The sequence below is a fragment of the Mauremys mutica genome, chromosome 10, assembly GCF_020497125.1.
Source record: "Mauremys mutica isolate MM-2020 ecotype Southern chromosome 10, ASM2049712v1, whole genome shotgun sequence".
NCBI lineage: Eukaryota > Metazoa > Chordata > Testudines > Geoemydidae > Mauremys > Mauremys mutica.
The window spans coordinates 5562288-5579700 of record NC_059081.1 but is presented as its reverse complement, the minus strand read 5'-3'; the positions used below and the strand labels follow the sequence as shown (position 1 = coordinate 5579700).

At 44.3% G+C, this 17413-nt stretch overlaps 1 long non-coding RNA gene across 1 annotated transcript in view; it reads right to left on the bottom strand.

Annotated features, from left to right (window-relative positions):
* Positions 1-6362, bottom strand: part of LOC123378398 — a 102808-nt gene extending 96446 nt beyond the window's left edge. The window contains exons 1-2 of the long non-coding RNA XR_006582589.1: positions 6216-6362; positions 4270-4393 (exon numbers count right to left, since the gene is read on the bottom strand). This is a non-coding gene — a long non-coding RNA (uncharacterized LOC123378398). The remainder of the gene's footprint in view (positions 1-4269; positions 4394-6215) is intronic.
* Between the last annotated feature and the right edge of the window lie 11051 nt (positions 6363-17413).

The window sequence follows — 17413 nt, the reverse complement described above, 5'->3', positions numbered from 1 at the left end:
ACAGGATGCTCCCTTCCCTAGCCTCATAGTTCTGCTGTCCCTCCATAGTATCTCTGTGTGGAGCTCTCCAAGTAAAGGACCACCCAGTGTGTATATTCCTATGGCATAGACTATGCTACTCTAACAAGTGAAAGCTAATACTGAGGGGGTCAGCAGTAACTTATTCTGATCTCTCCGTGCAGTAGGCTTCTTGTAAGCACCAGATACAAGAGGGACACATGCTGCCAACAGGCTTGCCACCAATAACCTGGAGCAGCAAGAGACACACATTCCTTGGCAATCCAGATTAGTAGGCCAGCTCTACTTCCCTTAGCAGTGTGTCCAAATGTTTTGATTTTGCCTCATAAGGATTTGAACCACACTGTCTGCTCCATTCGTACTGCCACTAAACCTTCCCCCACAAGCTGAGGAATCGTCAAATTTTCCTCAGCAAAAATAGGAGTTTGGTGTACACAAGGAAAGTAGAGCCAGGCTCCTCGTCTCTATATGCTGTCCCACACAATCAACTTGAAAATGGCTAACGTATGAGTTTATTGTGCGCTCTTTGCATTGCCACTGCAGAATTTGACCCACCCTAGACTTTCAGCTTTAGTATCACCTGCCAACTTTGCATGAGCCGTGACTTGGAAACTAGAGTTGACAGTAATTAGATTTCAATATGTAACATCCAAAAGACATATACTCCCTGATGCCACATACGGTATATAAGAGTAGCACCCAGAACATCTCATTAAGTCCCCATTTACCCAAGTTCCATGTTATTCGGTAACAAGTAATTATTTAGGTAAAGCACCTTCATTAAAGTTTCGTTGAATGCTATGTCATCCTTTATGAAACAACCAAACTTTTCCTCTCTGGAAGTCAGACATAATTTATTAGAAGAGCAATTTATCTTTTAATCTAAATTCTTTCCAGCTCTTCCTTAGTTCATTGCTCCTTTTATCATTTCTTCTCTGCACTCAAAACTGAAAATTCATAAAGCCCAGGAATTCTGTTTTAACTTGAATATTGCATTTCCCATTGACAAGCAGAGAGGATAAGATATTCTGCAAATTTCAAGTTTTGAATTTTGATGAGTCTTCAACATCCAACATGAGAAGGATCTTTCAGAGCATGATGCCCTTGTTGTTTTCCTCATTTTTTAGAAAAGATTGATCATCACTACACAAGTTACAAAAATTGCTAAAATACAAGAAAAAGGAAAAATTATGATGCAGACATAAATAATTAGCAACAAGTAGTTGGGAAGTTTTGCTCTCTCTTACACTGGTGCAACCCCACTGACTTAAAGAGAAGAATTTGACCTGACAGGGAGTTGGGAACGTGTCTTATTAACAAAAAGACCTCTCAGAGCCAAATTCCAACTTTCTCTACAGCTGTGTGGTCCCACTGAAGCCAATTGGATCATGCACGTGTAAAAGTGAGTTCAGATTGTGGCCCATCTATCTTCTTCTTCACCTTATCCCATCAACAATGGCTTGACTGCTCTTGTTCTCCATCTCCAAGTGTTCTTGTCGAGTGCATCTTCCAAGATGATACTACCCTTCTTCATATCCTCCCTCAATGTCTCAAATCACCTTTTTCTCGCTCTCCCTCATGGTCTTTTCCCCTTGACTACTAGCTCTTGTACTCTCTGGCCAACATATCCTGTGTCTCTTCATCTCACATGACCAAGCCACATCAGTTGATACTCCCTCTGGACTTTCTCCAATTTGTCCACATCTTTCCTGAAATGTGGCACCCAGAACTGGACATAATACTCCAGCTGAGACTGAATCAGTGTGGAGTAGAGGTTAGCAGAAGAGTTATTTCTCATGTCTTGCTCATAAGACTCCTGCTAATACATCCCAGAATGATATTTGCTTTTTTGTTACAATGTTGACTCATATTTAGCTTGTGATCCACTACGACCCCCCAGATCCCTTTCTGCAGTACTCCCTCCTAGACAGTCATTTCCCATTTTCTATGGATGCAACTGATTGTTCCTCCCTAAGTGGAGTACTTTGCATTTGTCCTTATTCAATTCCATCCTATTTATTTCAGACCATTTCTCCAGTTTGTCCAGATCATTTTGAATTTTAATCCTATCCTCCAAAGCACTCGCAACCCCTCCCAGCTTGGTATTATCTGCAAACTTTATAAGTGTACTCTCTATGCCATTATCTAAATCATTGATAAAGATATTGATCAGAACTGGACCCAGAACTGATCCCTGTGGGACCTCACTCGTTATGCTCTTCCAGCTTGCCTGTGAACCAGTGATAACTATTCTCTGGGAATGGTTTTCCAACCAGTTTAACTCCATCTAGGTTGTATTTCCCTAGTTTGTTTATGAGAAGGTCATGTGAGACAGTATCAAAAGCCTTACTAAAGTCAATCATGCACTGGGATGGAATTTCTTGGGCAGTCTCTTTTCTTTGCTTGTCCCAGAGTCTTGACCAGGAATCTCTGTGCAATGTCCCCAGGAAATGACAACAGCAGTTGCCTGCCTGAAAGTATTTTACTACATATGGGAAAGTTGGCTCTTCAATAATTTGCTCTGCAAACTTGGTATATCCCACCAACCAAAAAAAATGGAGGATGCCTTTGCCTGCTCCCTTGACTTTCATGTCCTCTGAGCATTTACCCAGCCTCTATTCACTTATAAATGTATAGGGCTAAATTCCACAGTGACTTACCATGGATCCCTCATTGACTTTATTGGCATTGCACATGGCATAATTGAGAACAGGATATAGACTCTACAGTACGCAAGAGAATTGTCCACCAAAAAAAATGTTACAAAAACATTAAGGTGGCAAAGTCAAGCACTCAAAAGTTAGGAAATGCCAGAATTAAGGATGCCTGTACAACCTTAATTTGGCCCCCTGTGAGTATGAAGAGACTTTATCAAGGCTCCTTAACCACCCAGTCCCAAGTCTCCCTCTCTACGTTTCTCATCCTAGTTTCCCTCCTTGGGCTCCTCATCCCAGCCCCGACCCCCGGCTTTTTGTCCTCGCCTTATCCTACCTCAGTCAACTCCACCTCAGGCTCCTTGTCCTACGCTCCTTGTTCTGCCAGTCCCAGTATCACACCCAACCTGGGCTCTTCTTCAGTCTCAGTCTTCCAAACCCCACACTGGCTCCCAGTCTCCCCATTAGTTCCCAGTCTCAGTTTTCCAATCCATAGGTTTCTTGTCCCAACAATCCCCACTCCCAGATCTGGCTGTTGTCCCCTTCATATTCAAGTCAGGCAACTTAATTTTCCTCACTGCTTGGGCATCAGTAGAAGGAGCATTGAGACCCCAGGAGAGACAGTGTCCCTATTCTCAGTTGCTGCCCGGCACCACAGCCCTCTGCAGTAGATTGGAGGAGCAACTTCAGGGACAATCTTGCTCAGCTTCTGCATCCCCAGGCTGGAGCATGTGCTGTGCAGACAGAATCTTCAGAGAGTTTACCTGACAAATTCTAACAAATCTCTACTGAGCATGTGCGAACTGAGATTTTTCAGCGGTTTTTAACTGGGCCGGAGTTGTGCAAGTTTTCACACCACCAGAAAAAGGCACATTCCTGTCACAAAAGTAACCCCTCCTGCCAAATTTCAAGTCCTCACTCCAAAACATGGAGACGCTAGACCTGTTCAACACAACGGTTGCAAGAATTGTTTTTTAACATAAGCAAAACAATGTCTTTTTTCCCGAATCTCATTCTTGGAAAAAGCTGAATCTTTTTGCTGAAACTTTCTAAACAAAATAAAGCCTTAAGCAGACTCCAAGCATGGGAAATTTCAGTGCAAAAGTTTAAAGCTTGACAAAATTCTTAGCAACTGAAAACAGTGTCTTGTGTTACAATGAGAATTGTCAGGCAACTTTACGGATAGGCAGCCCTGTGTAGTGAAAGCAACCCTAACGGTTACCTCCCCAAGACAACACAAAGGGTACGTCCATACTACCCGCCCGGGTCAGCGGGTAGTGATAGACTTCTCAGAGTTCGATATATCGCGTCTCATCTAGACGCGATATATCGAACTCCAAACGCGCTCCCGTCGACTCCGGAACTCCACCACCGCGAACGACGGTGGCGGAGTCGATGGGGGAGCCGCGGACTTCGATCCCGCACTGTGAGGACGGGTAAGTACTTCGAACTAAGGTACTTCGAGTTCAGCTACGCTATTCGCGTAGCTGAACTTGCGTACCTTAGTTCGAACTCCCCTCCCCCAGTGTAGACCAGGCCAAAGGGTCAGCATGTCATTTCCAGTACAGTTTTGTGTATTCATTAGTTATAGACTCACCTCAGCAATGTCATCATTTGGGCTGGCCCCTTTGCTGTACAGCTCTCTTTTATCTGGTAGACTCGTCCTGATCCCATTCACACCACTGTCGGTCAGGAGTTATACTCTGCTGAAGTCCAGGAAGCTACAAGGGGGTAAGTAAGAACAGAATCAGGCCCAGACATTTTTAAATTTATTGCATTTATATTGTTGAAAATGATTAGGGGTTTGGAATGGGTCCCATATGAGGAGAGATTAAAGAGGCTAGGACTTTTCAGCTTGGAAAAGAGGAGACTAAGGGGGGATATGATAGAGGTGTATAAAATCATGAGTGATGTGGAGAAAGTAGATAAGGAAAAATTATTTACTTATTCCCATAATACAAGAACTAGGGGCCACCAAATGAAATGAATGGGCAGCAGGTTTAAAACAAATAAAAGGAAGTTCTTCTTCAAACAGCGCCCAATCAACTTGTGGAACTCCTTGCCTGAGGAGGTTGTGAAGGCTAGGACTATAACAGGGTTTAAAAGAGAACTGGACAAATTCATAGAGGTTAAGTCCATTAATGGCTATTAGCCAGGCTGGGTAAGGAATGGTGTCCCTAGCCTCTGTTTATCAGAGGATGGAGATCGACGGCAGGAGAGAGATCACTTGATCATTACCTGTTAGGTTCACTCCCTCTGGGGCACCTGGCATTGGCCACTGTCGGTAGACAGGATACTAGGCTAGATGAACCATTGGTCTGACCCCGTACGGCGATTCTTATGTTCTTATGACGAATTTAGAAGGATTCAAAAAGGGAAGGGACATTTATATGGATAACAAGGATATGCCGAGTTATAATAGTGAATGCTGTTTTTAAAAAGAGTTTCGGAAAGGATATAAAACCACATGCTTTAGGCTTTAAACCCATCTCCAGATAATAAGGATTAGACCATCAAGGAGAGTAGATTATCCCGCATCTGCCTACTGACGGGTGTCATGTACTTTCCTCGGAACCATGTAGCACCATCAGCAGTTGGAGACGAGACATTGGACTGGATGGATCCTGGTTCTGATCCAATCTGGCAATTCCTAATTTTCTGTATGCTCTTTCAGGTTTTTTTCCTGACTCAGTCCTGTTCTAATCTCCAATTGTAACATTCACAAATTAAAATGAATGCAAAAAAACCTCAGCTCTCCCACAAACACTGTGAGCTCCTGCTCGCTAGAGTAAAATGCTCCTTTTTCATCTCTTTAAATGTCTCACATAGAAAATTGGGGGCGGGGGCAAGGAGATCATTTTCTCAGCTCGTCTCTAACGTGCATGTACGGGGTGGAAGAAAGCTGTTGAGCAAACAGCAGACATCAGAAAAAAATAAATGAGAAATCAGGGAGATGGGAACATGGAACAAAGAGATGTCTGAAAAAGAAAGGCCCAAGAAAAAGGCCACATGAACCAGAGTGAGAAGCCTGAAGAAGGAAACAAGATCGGATCCTGCTCTCACGTGTATTTCTCCTGCAATGACTGTGCAGCAGCTGAGTGACAGTGGTGTTTCCAAAGGAGACCTCTGCTTCTGATCCCTGGCGGAGAATAGCCAGGCTGCAGGAGCAACCCAGACACACACCCTGAAAACCCCTCAACCACTATGGTTCTGGGTATGCTTGTTAGAGGAGGTGCAGAGGAAAGCCCTTTGCATTGGGGATATGAATCCCTAGGGTATCCATGTGGCCATTTTTCCCAAGCATAGCCTGAAATGGGCCTTGAGTGCCAACATATTGTTCCTAGTGAAACCAGAAATGGCAAAGGTCCTTCATGACTGCAGCACCTGAATATCATGCCAACAGGTGTTATAGAAGTATGACAGACGGACGGACAGACCAGAGTGATGGGAGCATGCTAACTAGATAAACAGAACTTCAGCGGGAGCAATATTTACCCCCTAAAGCAGACTGGATAGTGCACCCCTTATGCATGCTTTGTGCACCTGGGCAATCCAGATTGTGAGGCAAAGCAGCTGGGAATGGGCCTTCCTGTCGTTCTGAGACATATATGTCCTCGGTGGGCAGTTTATTTCCTTTGTTCACAAGTTAAGAGTCTTGGCAGCCATTCTAAGATGGCTCCTATTGCCCATCTCAACAGGCCCTCTCTGTAAATAAATTGAATCCTTGTGTTTCTATGGCTACCGCCCCCCCATTGCCTCCATAAGCAGCAACACCTGCTACCAAATTAAAGACCAAATAATACAGAAGAAAGGAGAAGCGCAAGAGGTTCATTTGAGTCCCTGTCCCCGGTTCATTTAAATGCCGAGACGCTCCCCAAGAGGGAGAGGACTTTCAAGCTCAGAGGTTTCTAACCGAGCTAATAAAAGAAAACACGAAGACTTCACAGCAGAGGGATGCGTGCAGGGCTTGTTGATATGAGATTCTGTGTGAGACAGCTAACGAAGTACCTGGGGGCTGCGTAGCAACTCCAATCAGATTTTAATTGCTTCACAAAGAATATCATGGATTCCACTCACAATCCAGTCGCCGCGACCAAAGCTCATTATGCAAATAGGCTCTCTTCAAACAGGATCAGGTCTTTGTATAAATCTCTAGCTGAGTTCCTGGCTGTGAGAGCTAGTAATGACTGAGCATTAGTGGGCTGAGGCTTCAAAGGCTAAGGAGACTGGCACTCACCTGGTGAATTTAGCAGGTGAAATAGCTTGCAAGAATGACTGTACTTGGGAGAAACATATTGCCTGGCTCCCTAAAGGAATAACAGATTTAAAGCCAAGAAGCATATTTAAAGGCGGGGCCATTATGACGTTGTTTAGGCCACACACATATATCTGTGTTTAAATGTAGAGATGAATGAATAATTTTAGAAAACTTTTTTTATGAAAAATGCAGATTCAGGTCGACCGAAACATTTCACGAAATTGTGGCAAATTTGCCAAATTTTCAGTAGAAAAACACCCTCAGTCACCCCAAAAAATCTGGGGGGAAAATGAAATGTTTCACTTTGACTTTTTCTAAATGAAACACTTAGATTTTTTTTTTAATTTGAAATGAATTTTTGTTTTGAAACTTACCTAAATTTCATTTTTAAGAATTGTAAAGGGTAGAAAAAGTCAAACAAAATGAAATGTTTCAGGTTGAATGGAATCTTTTGTTTGGCCAAAAATTATTTGTTTTCTACTTTTTGGTTCAAAAACTAGGGGGAAATTGTTTTGGATTGAATTGAAACAATTTCCCCCCTATTTTATTGTTACCCAGCAAACCACAAAATAGTTATTCACACAACTCTATTTACATGTGCCAGTCAGAATGGTTAAGTAGCGAAAGATCTGTTCTACAGACTTTGAATCTGGATGTAGAGCTGAACGTTGCCAAAGTTTGGGGGTGACAGGATCTGAACTTTGGGTTCAGTCCATTATCGGGGTGAGAGCCAGTAGCAAGGTTTGGATCCAAATCCTGATCGGAATCCAGTTCTGAGTGGAGCGCAATTCCATTTCATGGCAACGGTTGAGATTTTGAAATTTGTTTTTAGTTCCGCATGCCCCGTGCGACAAACATCAACTCTGGCCCTGGCGTACTCAGCTGCAGAGTGTACTGTGCACCAGTATGGACAAGAACCTGCCATACCCAACTTGTGGATAGGCAGCTGCATCAGACCATGCAAATCACACAGGAACTTTAAGATCAATGCTGCTACCATGACTTTCTGTATTAGCAAACACTGAACCTCCAGCTATCCATCGCGATATAGGCACAGCACAAGAACTTAAACATGCCAAAGACTACTTGGAACTTCCCATCCAGCAGGTTATGGACCACATTCCCCAACAACACCTGAAATCATGAAAACCACTATGGACCACATGCGCCCACCTCAAGTCTCTGGATCCAGGCAGGGAATGCAAAGAGTCTGGACCTCACCCACCATTCCAAACAAGTACATTATCACTGACCCAACAAGCCATCCTCCCAGTTTTGACTTGCCAGGCAGACTTTGGACCACACTGAACCGCATCTGTACAAACCATGGAAGATGAGGCTACTTGATGCACAAGTGGAAAATCAAAGACTTCCCTTAGTGGGACTGTGGTGAGAACATCCAAATCATCCATCATAATGCAGTGCCCCAAATATGGATTCAAAGATGAGGTGGGTGATATTCACAGCGTCACAGAAGAGGCCTTGATATGGTTGATGGACCTACAATGGCATCTATAGAATGTTGCTTTACAGACGCCAAATGTGTGCACAAGCGAGACATTGGAAAGAAAACATTTTCACAAGGCAGAATTGTGTCAAATTGTCCATTTTCAGATTGAAACCTGAGTTTAAGTATTTGGGAAGGACTTTTGGTTGCAAGAGAAAAAGAGAATCTCAGACTGGTGAACAGGGTATTGGCCAGTCCTTGGAATCATTTTTGTAGCTCTTTTCTGAAACCTTTCCAGTTCTTCACCATCCTTTTTGAAGTGTGGACACCAGAACTGCAAAAACTATACAATAATGGTTTCAGTAATGCTGTATACAGAGATAATCATAGAATCACGGGGATGTAGAGCTGGACAGAACCTTGAGGTCATCTAATCAAGCCCCCTGCATGAAGGCAGGACCATCCCTGACAGGTGTGTGCTGAACTTTGTTCTTAAAAACTTCCAATGACGGGGATTCCACAACCTCCCTTGGTAACCTATTCCAGTGCTTAACTATCCTCATAGTTAGAATATTTTTCCTAATATGTAACCTAAATCTCCCTTGCTGCAGATTAAGCCCATGTCCTACCTTCAGTGGACATGGAGAACAATTGATCACCGTCCTCTTTACAACAGCCCTTCGCATATTTGTTATCAGATCCCCCTGCAGTCTTCTTTTCTCAAGACTAAACATGCCCAGTTTTTCTAACCTTTCCTCATAGTTCAGGTTTAAACCTTTTGTCATTTTTGTTGTTCTCCTCTGGACTTGCTCCAATTTATCCACGCTTTTCCTGAAGTGCAGCACGCAGAATTGGACACAGGACTCCAACTGAGACCTCACCAGTTCTGAGTAGAGTGAGACAATTACCTCCTGTGTTTTTTCATATGACACTCCTGTTAATACTCCCCAGAATATTAGCTTTTTGCAACTGCATCACATTGTTGACTCATATTCAATTTGTGATCCACTCTAACCCCCAGATCCTTTTCAGCAGGACTCCGCCGAGTCGGTTGTTCCCCATGTTGTAGCTGTGCATTTGATTTTTCCTTCCTAAGTGCAGTACCGCTTCCCTAAATTGTTTGATATTCCACAATTTGTGCCTCCAAGGATGTTGTTCACACTCTTAGCTACAACATCACACAGGGATCTCATTTTCCATTGGTTATACACCATGACCCCTGAATCGTTTTTATTGTCACTGCATTCCTGGATAAAGTCCCACTTCTTGTTAATTATCCGTTGGTGGCTCCTGGTGCTAGGGAAAGAAAAAGAGCTATACCTGAGATGCTCACGAGAGGAGACAGCGGACAGAGAAGGGCAAAGGAGTAGGTGGAGCCAAGACTCCACCTCCTATGCACCAGATGGTCTGTTCAAGAGGAAGGATGCTGTGATGCATAAAGGAGTGTTGCAAATTACTCCTCCACCTTACCTGGCTCAAGAGGAGACCCCTGGAAGGCACAATGCCACTCAGAGCTTCTTCTGGAATAGTGAAGGCACAATCTAGCACTAAGGCACTTACTCTGCTTTCACAGCTCAGTTTCAGTGCGCATCAAAGAGTGCAAAGCAATGCTTTTATTAACCTGATTTATTAAATCTTAGCATTCCTGTTGTGGTAAAATGCAGTATCTCACATTAGATTTAATGAGACTGGCTCTGTGCAGCATTAAAGTACCCCGTTGCTATTAAAGGAACATTCATTGAGCTCTAATAAGAGACAAATCAGCCTTCCATTTCAGAGCCTCAAAAATAACACAAGCCATAAAAGTTTGATCATATATATATAATGATACTGTAACTTACACTGTACTGACACCAAATGTTTAGGCATTTTCAGTTTAACAATGTTGTCTGTAGTTATCATTAGGGGGAAAGTTTATTATTATTCTAATTGCAAGCGAAAGTTAAAATTCCTCTTCATTTAAAAGCAAATTACACTATTCAGGGACTTAATGTGCACGCATAACTCTCATTGTTTTTGTTTCATTGCTTGTGTTATTTTCAGAGAACTGTTTCACTGCACTGGTATAATGTAGTACTGGAGGCTGTCTATAGAAGGCAATATGATCTCTGTAAATATTACGTTTAATGAAAGATTTTCTTTAAGGGTGAGCAGTAATGGGTGGTTTAGACCATGTACTGAAATTCTGGCATCAAGCCTCAGTCCAAAAGAGGCAGAAGTCAGGAAAAACAATACTCTAATGAAGTCCCCAAATTTCCTCCCAGCCCCAGAAGAGTTCGATGTTTCTGAGAAAATGAGCAGCAGTGAGATATTTTACAGTGTTTACGTTTAGATTATTGTCCACTTTTTTCACTTGCAGTTTTTTGTTTCATTAATTTTTCCTTTTGCTACTCTGCAACTTTTCAAATCTTCTTGAAACTTGGCAGAATTATGGAGTTTCTTCCCTCCCTCCCCCTTTTGCTGCTCTGTAACTTTTGGGGAAAAAATGAGGAAAACAACCCTAGAATCATAGAATATCAGGGTTGGAAGGGACCTCAGGAGGTATCTAGTCCAACCCCCTGCTCAAAGCAAGACCAATCCCCAACTAAATCATCCCAGCCAGGGCTTTGTCAAGCTGGGCCTTAAAAACCTCTAAGGAAGGAGACTCCACCACCTCCCTAGGTAACCCATTCCAGTGCTTAACCCATTCCAGTGCCTTTACGTTTGATTGGGGTCCTCTATGCTACCGTCATAGAAATCTTTTGTTCTACTTCATTCAGTGGCAAAAAAAAAATAAATAAGAATGAAGGAGGAAAAGTGATGAGGGGGGAGCAAATAAAAAGTTTTTGTTTCAGAAAAAGATCTTTATTCATCAGGAAAAAAGTTTGGAATGAAAAATTTCAAAGAGCTCTAGTAATTATCCCCATTTTGCAGCTGGGAAACTGAGGCAGGAAGTAATTAAGTTGTTCTCATGGAGTTCCACAGAGCCTGCGGTAGCACTGAGGTCAAATGCAGCTCGGCTGAGCCTGTCTGGTGCTGTAATCCCATGACCGTCCTTTTTTTTTGCCTGGTTTGGCTGAAAATAGATGTTTTAAAGCACATTGTAGAATTTTTTCTTATTGTTCTGAATCTTGATCCGACAGGGTATGTTTGCCCTAGATGGCTGTGTAAACAGCCCACACAGGCAGCTACCCAGTCCTTGGGGATGTGCAAAGAGGGGAGGAGATGGCTCCACATAGGTCAGAGCTGCTCAGTGTGGCCGAGTTAATTAGGAGTGGGTTTCCTAAAGGCGGGAGCGGGGTAATTGCCATGCTTGGGGGAGGAAGATTGCTCAGCAGTAGGGAGATTCTCTACTAATCCTAGCTGGCTTTGTACAGTCTAACCCATCACTCTCCTTGGCTGAGTATCAAGCACCACTGCCCCCACTCACCCCATCTCCCCCACCCCCATGCCCTCCCGTAAGGCATTGTGTATGCTACCGATTCACTCCCCATAGCCCAGTGTGCAGCTGGAATCCATGGGAGTTTAGCCTAAGTTAAAAATACCATCCTAGGCCCAGAATTCCTATGAGTGCTTTAATGTCTCATGACAGTGAGTTCATATGCTTGCCATTGTCTATAAAGACATTCAAATGAAAAGCAGGCACAAGACATCTCAGCACAATTTAATCTGCTCCATGGTTCCATCATGGCAACACAGTATCACCTCGCTTCTGTTTTGTAATCACCGCATTTTTTCCCCCTTGGCGAAAGTTCAAGGTTGATTTATTACAGATCATTTGAAACTGACTATAAGGAAGGTTAAACTCGTGTGGGTTATGATTCACTGGTGAGCTTATTTTCCTCTCCTAACAATTGATTTAACTATAAAAGCAAAGGATGAGACAGCTATTGAACCCGTTAAATCATTTAAAAGTCTTGGACTGATGCTTTGATCCATCAGCTGGCATCAGCGTTGAGATTAAGCCTGCAATGAGAAAGCAGGGACTCTTTTTTAAAAAAGGATCATGAGGTGCTATTTACATTTTAGAGAAAGATTAAAGATGGCTGTTCAATTTATTGTGCCTGCCCGTCACTGAAGAACTGTGCACAGGGAAGATTGGAGTGGATGGCTTCTATAACAGACCCCCTTAGATTGGTATCGTGAAACAAATTCAGAACTCATAGTAATATATGTAAAGCTCAATAGGAAAGGGAGCAAATTGCTATCGTGTTTATTCAGTGAAGCTTAGCCACATCACCTTGGATGCTCTGCGGTGTCTGGCTCACTCGACTCTACTTCCTTACAAGGCGTCTCACTCATTTGAGCTCTACATTTAACTCTATTCCCCCATCACCTGCTGCCATTTCACAGCTCATTACAGTAAATTATTTCCATCAGAGATTCAGAGCCAGAAAAACTGAGTTCCTAGAAAAGTTTGTGCTTGTTTTAGAAATACCAACACATGGACGCTGTAGGTACAATAGTCAGATAGCTAGTGATGAGCTGTGGCTTGTGCTGAGCACTCTTTGTTTGCTGTTTCCTCATCTTCCCAACTTACCCCGACCTCCTTGGTCTGCATTGTCTTCCTGGATTATCTTGTTTTTTCTGTAGACTGCGGATTGCTCCTGCTTTGAGCAGGGGGTTGCACTAGATACCTCCTGAGGTCCCTTCCAACCCTGATATTCTATGATTCTAGATTCTAAGCAGTCTGGGGCAGGGACTGTCTTGTTTGTTGTGTGTATGTAGAGCCTCTGACACAACAGGGCTTTTATGTTTGATTGGCGTCCTGTATGCTACCATCATAGAAATAGCAAGATACTAAAAGTTAGATGATAGATAGATAGGTAGATAGATAGATAAACACAAATAAATCTACAGTAGAACCTCAAAGATACAAACACCAGAGTTATAGACTGACCAGTCAACCAGACACTGTGTGAAAGCAGAAGTAACCAGAGTTATAGACTGACCAGTCAACCAGACACTGTGTGAAAGCAGAAGTAACCAATCAGGCAGCAGCCAGGGCCCCCCAATAAAGGGAGTACGGTACTGTACTGTGCCTGTATTGCATCTTAAACGTAGGTACATCTGGGCTGCCTGCTGAGGAGAGAGCTCAGATGCTGCTGAAGTTCCACTTCATCTGCTGGAGCTGGAGCCCGAACTTCGCTTTGTTCAGAGTTATGAACATTTCAGAGTTACGGACACCCTCCATTCCCGAGGTGTCTGTAACTCTGAGGTTCTACTGTAGTATCATATTTTTCTCTGGTACTTTTTGCTGTGTCCTTTATATGGGACTTATATCATATATTTGAGTCTTCATCAGCTCTGGGTCCAAATCAGGGCTGGCCAAAAACCAAGGATTTTGCAAAAGTTTTGACATTGCAAAATTTATTTTCCTTCTGCATCAGAATGAAAATGAGATCTTTTGAAATTTTTCATGGAAAAATGAGAGCAAAAGAGAGAGAGTCTATCCCAGCCAGATACAGATGTAGAATCATAGAATCATAGACTTTAAGGTCAGAAGGGACCATTATGATCGTCTAGTCTGACTTCCTGAACAACTCAGGCCTCGGAATCTCACCCACTCCTGTATCAAACCCCTAACCTATGTCTGAGCTATTGAAGTCCTCAAATCGTGGCTTAAAGACTTCAAGGTTCAGAGAATCCTCCAGAAAGTGACCCATGCCCCACGCTGCAGAGAAAGGCAAAAAAAACCCCAGGGCCTCTGCCAAACTGCTCTGGGGGGAAATTCCTTCCCAACTACAATATGACAAGCAGCTAAACCCTGAGCATGTGGGCAAGACTCACCAGCCAAACACCGAGGAAAGAATTCTCTGTAGTAACTCAGATCCCACCCCACCTAACATCCCATCACAAGCCATTGGGCATGTTTACTGCTAATAGTCAAAGATTAATTAATTGCCAAAGTTAGGCTATCCCATCATACCATCCCCTCCATAAACTTATCAAGCTTAGTCTTGAAGCCAGATACGTCTTTTGCCTCCACTATTCCCCTTGTGAGAGATCTAGGTTCAAGTCGCGGCTCTGCCTGAGTTATAGACCCATAACACTGGTCTATACAGTCAGTCTCAACTGGGGCTGTTCCCTTTGCATAAATAATTAAATATTAATTGGACCAGAGAGAGAGACGTCCCTGCACTCAATCAGGCAGAGTTGAATCACACTTGAACCTGGATCTCCTAAAGGCCAAGTAAATACCTTTACCACTCAGCTGTTGGCTAGTCTAGGATGGGTGGCTCTCTTGTTTTGACCAGAAACCCTATCCTGGATGTGAGGCACCTTCCCAGTGAAAGCAGCAAAGAATCCTGTGGCACCTTATAGACTAACAGATGTTTTGCAGCATGAGCTTTCGTGGGTGAATACCCACTTCGTCGGATGCAAGCAGTGGAAATTTCCAGGGGCAGGTGTATATATAAGCAAGCAAGAAGCAAGCTAGAGATAACGAGGTTAGATCAATCAGGGAGGATGAGGCCCTGTTCCAGCAGCTGAGGTGTGAAAACCAAGGGAGGAGAAACTGGTTCTGTAGTTGGCAAGCCATTCACAGTCTTTGTTTAATCCTGAACTGATGGTGTCAAATTTGCAGATGAACTGAAGCTCATTTGAAGCTCAGTGAAACATTTGTTGAAATCGATACATTCACGCAAAAAAGTTTCAGTTTTGATGAACTGGCATTTTTCTCACAAAAAAGTAATTTCATAAAATAATCCCCAGCTGACATTAGTCCAATCAAAATGTCAGTTCCAAACCCTTCTGAAAGCTGGGGTTTTCAAAAACGGATCCAGCCCTGAATTTTGCAAACAAACGATGTTTTCATATTGGGCTGAATCAAAACTCTACATTTGAACTCCCCGATCTTTGGGATGTTTGAAGTCCAAAATGGATTTGGATCTAAATTTTGTGGCTTACTCCCATCTTTGCTCTCACCAGGTTGAGAGATATTTTATACAAGTGATGCTACTGTTCAGGGACTGTGCAGATTTTAAAGTGAGGGAAGGATAGAATTACCCCCCAACTCCTCTTCTTTCTCTCCTCCTCTTCCTTTCCCTTGCCCTCCACCAGCAGCCTTGGCTAGGGCCCCTACCAAATTCATGGTCCCTTTTGGTCAATTTCACGGTCATAGGATTTCAAAAATCATAAATTTCATGATTTCAGCTGTATAAGTCTGAAATTTCACAGTGTTGTAATTATAGGGGTCCTGACCCAAAAAGGAGTTGGGGGGGGTCGCAAGGTTATTGTAGGGGGATTGCAGTACGGCTCCCCTTACTTCTGCGCTGCTGCTAGCGGTGGTGCTGCCTTCAGAGCTGGGCAGCTGGACAGTGGCGGCTGCTGGCCGGGAGCCCAGCTCTGAAGGCAGAGTCGCCACCAGCAGCAGCGCAGAAGTAAGGATGGGATGGGATGGTATTGCCACCCCTACTTCTGCGCTGCTGCCTGTGGAGCTGGGCCCTCAGTCAACAGCTGTCACTCTCTGGCCACCCAGCGCTGAAGGCGGCAGTGCAGAAGGAAGGATGGCATGGTACGGTATTGCCACCCGTACTTCTGCGCTGCTGATGGCAGGGCGCTGCCTTCAGAGCTGGACGCCCGGCCAACAGCCACTGCTCTTCAGCTGCTCAACTCTGAAAGCAGCGCAGAACTAAGGGTGGCAATACCTAAAATAACATTGTGACCTCCCCTGCAACTCTCTTTTGGGTCAGGACTTCCAGGTTGAGAAACGCTGGTCTCCCCCATGAAATCTGTAATATAGGGTAAAAGCACACAAGACCAGATTTCATGTCGGGAGACCAGATTTCACAGTCCATGACGTGTTTTTCATGGCTGTGAATTTGGTAGGGCCCTACCCGTGGCCCATGAGCCCTATCTGCCACTTCCCAGGAGCCTCATCCCTTGAGGGACCCCCTTACCATCCCTCCCTTCCCAGGAGTCCCTGCCTTTCCCACCCCACTCCTTAGCTGCTACCTCTCCATGCTGGTGAGCCTCACCTTCAGGTGACAGGCTCTATCCTGCTTCCCTGCTGTTCCCCTGCACTGAGAGAAGGCACTGCTGTTTCAGCAGACAACAGACGAGGGTCCTGCACACAGCACCCTGCACAAGCAGAACAGGACCGGGATGCTGGCCGCAGCACGCTCCCAGACACAACCTGCATGGCCACTAGTTACAAGATCATTGCACGTGCAGCCAGCACCTGGTTAAGAGTGGCAATGCCGTGGACTGGCTCCCTGGCCTGTGGTAGTATTGATGGGAGGTGAGCAGTCGTTGAATGGAATTTGGAAGTGAGTAGAACCATTGTAATACTTTTGTTTGGATTTCGGGGAAGATTATTGGGTGGATAAACAGCGTAGCAAGGAAGCCCTGAACTCTGACTTTGCATGTGCTACCGCTTCTGCATGTAACATTGGGCACATGCCTGTTTGTGTGTGTACTTACTGGGCAGTTCCAGTTCCACTGTGGGTATCCCACTGTTCTGCCAGTTTGCCCACCAAAGTGTGACAAAATCAGAGGGTGGCTTAAGGCTGGCTGAAAATCTGACCCTGGGGAATTTCCAGCATGGTAGCCTTTTGAAAGTGTGATTCACAGAGGAATGCCTTATGGAATTTCAGTGGCCATTGGCTCAGGCCACTAGTGACTTTAACACCCTCCTGCTTCCTCCCAGTCACGGGAGCTCGTCCTTTAACTCAAGTGATAGGAGCTTGTACATTGGCTTGTGGAGATCACACGTTCAGTCCCTGCTGATAACTGAGGGGTCCATGCAGTGCTTAATTTGTGGCAGGGCTTGCCAGGGTGTAGCAGGAGCGCTGCCAGCTTTTTTGGCACCCTAGGCAGCGGAAGGTCCCACCCCCAAAATACTGATGACGACCGGGGCGGCCAAAGATCCGGCCGCCGTGGTCGCTGCCCCCCAAATGTAAGTGCCCTACGCAACCGCTTAGGTCGCCTAATAGGTTGCGCCAGCCCTGGGGTGTAGCAGTTCATAGCCCTATGGGCTTGCTGCATCAGTTATGAATGTAAAAATGTTGCTTGAGCACTGGCACCTAATTTGCTTGGGCCCTGGCACCTCTTCCA